Source organism: Oncorhynchus kisutch, linkage group LG20 (genome assembly GCF_002021735.2).
Source record: "Oncorhynchus kisutch isolate 150728-3 linkage group LG20, Okis_V2, whole genome shotgun sequence".
Taxonomy (NCBI): Eukaryota; Metazoa; Chordata; class Actinopteri; order Salmoniformes; family Salmonidae; genus Oncorhynchus; species Oncorhynchus kisutch.
The window spans coordinates 24,653,948-24,658,573 of record NC_034193.2 but is presented as its reverse complement, the minus strand read 5'-3'; positions in this window follow the sequence as shown (position 1 = coordinate 24,658,573).

The window sequence follows — 4,626 nt, the reverse complement described above, 5'->3', positions numbered from 1 at the left end:
TTTTGGTATGACTTTGTGGTTTGTTAGCAAGGAGTTACGACAAAGAGAATTCTCATTCATTGCAAATTGTGCAGTATAACAATCTAAATTCCAACATGACTTAAATAATAGCAAAGTTTATTTTAGTATATTGTGAAACATGATTTCAGCTTGAGCATAGGTGTGTTGTTTACCAGAGAAAAGCAGAATAGCCTAACTGGTAATACTCAAATATACACAGCCATACAGAGCTAGCTACGTGCTACTTACAAAGCTAGCAACCCAACGACTGCCTGAAGAGCCAATCTCAAAGTGCATTCAGAAAGTATTCACGCCACTTGACTTTTTCCACATTTTGTTGTATAGATTAAATTGAATGGCCTACATACAATCCCTCATAATGTGGAAGTGGAATTATGTTTCTAGAGATTTTTACAAATGAAGTCTTGCGTCTAAGTATTCAATCCCTTCTATGGCAAGCATGAAGTTCAGGAGTGAACGTGCTTAAGTAACAAATTGCATGGACTCTGCAGTACGTGTTTAACCCTCCTGTTGTGTTCATTTCATGTTAATTAATTGTGTTCCCGGTCCAGAATGACCTCCCTATTATAGCTGATTATAAATACATATCACCTGTTAGATCTTATCAACTTAAGTTCTTGTGAATATTACAGGATTTGAACTTCTATTTGCTATTTATGGCCTGGAGGCCTCATTGACCTGAACTCATACACATCATCTTTGAGCACAATATATGGATTCTTTTGACTAACAAATACTCTGATGAAACATATTGTGCTATTTATCAGACTACCTCACTGTCAGTTTCCTGGACTCTCTCCTCCCCATTGTCATGATCAAGAGCCTCACATACAGTACATCATTGTTATTGTGCTGCCACAGAATGAATTGTGAACAAGGCCTCAAAAAAGCTTTATATACCAGAGCTATGAGAAAAGTACTGTATATTATTGAAACAATGTTGCAATTGTTTGTGAGTATGCCAACAGTTCTAGTTCCCATGGGGGAAAGGTCCCTGTCGGGTTGCCATGGAAGCAAAGAAGGGGAGTGAGGTGTGTGTGCTCTCAAACACACATCGAGGTGGAGGTCTGGGAGAGGGAGTGTGTCCATCTGATGAATTGGCATGTGCCTGAACTCAATTTTCTACACTAATTGTAGTCTCACCCACACATTTCTAATGACTGGTCATTTTTGACCGGAAACACCACAGGTGTACAGAAGATAGATTAAACACCCAAAATGTATAAAAAAATCTCAAATGTATTTTGTGTGTTCAGATGCCCTTTGTGGACAAAGTCATGGAACCTTATGACAATCAGATTAAAAGAACTACATTTTCAGAGAGAACTTGTAAATCGGTTCAACTCGACCGGGAACACAACAGGAGGGTTAACAGGATTTTTGAATTATTACCACATCCCTGTACCCCAAACATGCAGGTAATTGTAAGGTCCCTCAGTTGAGCAGTGAATTTCAAACAGGTTCAACCACAAAGACCAGGGAGGGTTTCCAATGCCTTGCAAAGAAGGGCACCTATTGATAGGTGGGTAAATAAAGACATTGAATACCATTTTAAGCATGGTGAAGTTGATAATTACACTTGGATGGTTGCTGCGCACGCCCGTGGAGTGAGAGAGGTATGTGACTAGGTGCGGGTAAGGATAACAGGCAGAATATATTACCGTTAACAGGGAATTTATTTATTCCTTCACAAGGTAATTTGGGGGAAAAGGGTCTGGACGGAACCAAAGCACAGAAAGTAAAAAGTTAGAGCCCCCTGTCCTACCTACCCACAACTTACCTAACTAGCACCAACTGGCGCACTAACCAAAATACGGGATGGTCTGCCCAGGTCTTACCTAGTGTGCATAGACATAGTACGGGTACATGTATGCCCGCAGGCCTCTTGCCTAAAACACTCCTACGGTGCCTTCCCCCCTGGGAACAAATGAAACAGAATTACAACCGTAAAGTGAACAATTTCACTTACCAAAACAACAGTCCTATGGCATACACAAACATCAGCACTACCGGCTACAAAATACTTTACAAATTATACAGACCAACAACGAAACACAGGACATACCAAGAAGCTTTCTCTGAGCAACAACCAACAACCAGCTCCAATCATCAATGGGGCCGACCAATCAGCTGCTTATGGGAATCCAGGAAGCCATTTCCTGAAATACACACATACAAACCCGCAACACAGACACTGGGGAACGTAACAATGGTGTATCAATATACCCAGTCACTACAAAGATACAGGCGTCTTTCCTAACTCATTTGCTGGAGAGGAAGGAAACCGCTCAGGGATTTCACAGAGGCCAATGGTGACTTTAAAACAGTTGAACGGCTGTGATAGAAAACTGAGGATGGATCAACTACACTGTAGTTACTCCACAAAACTAACCTAGATGACACAGTGAAAAATATTACAAAACATGCATCCTGTTTGCAATAAGCACTAAAGTAATACTGCAAAAATACACTTTATGTCCTGAATACAAAAAGCATTATGTTTGGAGCAAATCCAACAAATAACTGGGTACCACTCCATATTTTCAAGCATGGTGGTGGCTGCATCATGTTATAGGTATGCCTGTCATCAGCAAGAATGTTTCTGATGAATAGCTGATAAGGAAATGTGTTTTAATAAATGATTAGAATGTTACAGTCCTGAAACCATAGGTCTGATACCATGTGATTGTATGAAATTTATTTGAATCAATAGATTATTATAATACGTGTGTGTAAGTCCACCATAATTTGCAAATAAATTAATAAAAAATCCTAGATTCTTTTTTCTAATTTTGTCTGTCATAGTTGAAGTGTACCTATGATGAAAATTACATTTAAGTGGGAGAACTTGCGCAATTGGTGGCTGACTAAATACTTTTTTGCCCCACTGTAAATGACGCGAGGTACTAGCGACACCAAGACTGTCTGTGGACACTGCACTACCTGTATAAACTAAAGAAGAGAGAAGAGAAACCTAATATAGCGGAGTGAGGTATTAACGTCAAAAGAACAAGCAACAACAGAAAAATAGGTTGCTGACTAGGGATTTACGACCCCTGGAAAATAGCTTATAGTTGTATACGGGTGAGGCCTAATGTCCGATCGACACCTCTATAGATAAAGTTTCAAGAAAGGAAAAAAAACACACACAAAAAAACACAGAGGTTAAGAGAGAGCAAAATACACATTGAGTGTTGTGAGCACACACATAGGGAGTAGTGAAATAAGAGATCAGAGTTTTACACACACATAGAAGAAGATAGATATATTTATCAGTCAAAAGTCATAAGGAGAACTTATTAGTTGTATAAAGTGTATGATCTAAATAATGTATCAGGATACATACAGTTAATTATTGTAAAATTCTAGGAAAGATTAAAGGGGTATTTCTCAACATAGGTTCAGGAGAGCTCCTATAGTACTTGGACAATGGTAAAAAGCACACACAGATCATAGAAATAGATACACCTAGAGAATAAGCATAGAAACCACAAGGTTCTACTAAACATGAGTAGTAAATCCTCAATGGAGGTTCCGGAATTTGAAGGGAGTTTGGACGTAGAAAAGTTGGAACTGATGATACGGCGAATGCGTAAGACATGTGGAGACAAGACAGATAAGCAGCAGGCAGAGGGGCTAGACACAGCGAGGGTATGGTTAGCCGAAGCGAGGAAGAGAGCAGAAAGAGAAAATAAAAAGGAAGTAAAAAAAGAGGGAAGATGTAAGTAGCCAGGAACTAGGAGGTAGGATGAACAGGCGACAGGATGCAGGGGAAAGAGGAACCATAACTCCCACGGCTCCTCTGGAGGTCTCTCATAAGCCTAAATTGTACCCAACCCTGATTGATCAGGCGTGGAGAGAGAATCCCGATGATGAAATCGTGGTGGTGAGACGACGGCAGCCAGGGCTTCCCGTCCCACCCCCACCACTCCCATATGGGGAACCTCCTGGAGCCGAGGGAGGGGTAGAGCAGGAGGAGATTCAGCAAACTTATTGAGAAAGTCGAGAAAAGTGGATAGAAAGTCGAGAAAAGTTGATAGAGACAGTCAGAAGAAAGGGGGAGATAGATGACAATCGGGAGAGAAAGAGAGGCAAAGACAAGGAAAGTGAGAGTAGGGAGAATCCTCGACCGATAGACTAAAATTCATTATGATCATGATTCAACTATTTATAGGGTTTGCCAGGAAAGATATGGTTATTAGTGCTTGTTTAAGATATAAACTGAACGTTTTAATAGTTTGTTTAGGTTGAATTGAGAGACTAATTCATTCTAAATAATAGCGAGGCAATTTCGATGTAATACGTTGTGTTTTCCAAATGATCTGCTGGAATAATGTATTGAGACTGGAGTCATATTTAAATTACTCATTAATAGAAGAATCGTAACATTTTTGTGATAACTCTTTATTAATTTTTTGTTTAATTGTTAAGGTAACACCAGTGAAATTGAACAGAAAGTTAAGGTATACTAACATGCCAGTGGAGCTGGTTTTGTTTTAAAGGGACAGTGCACGTCTATCACAGTTGTGTGTCTAATGGCAGGGTATTCCTATCAAGCATTTTGGGGAGACTGTTTGAAGAGAGACTGAATGGGTTTTAGATATA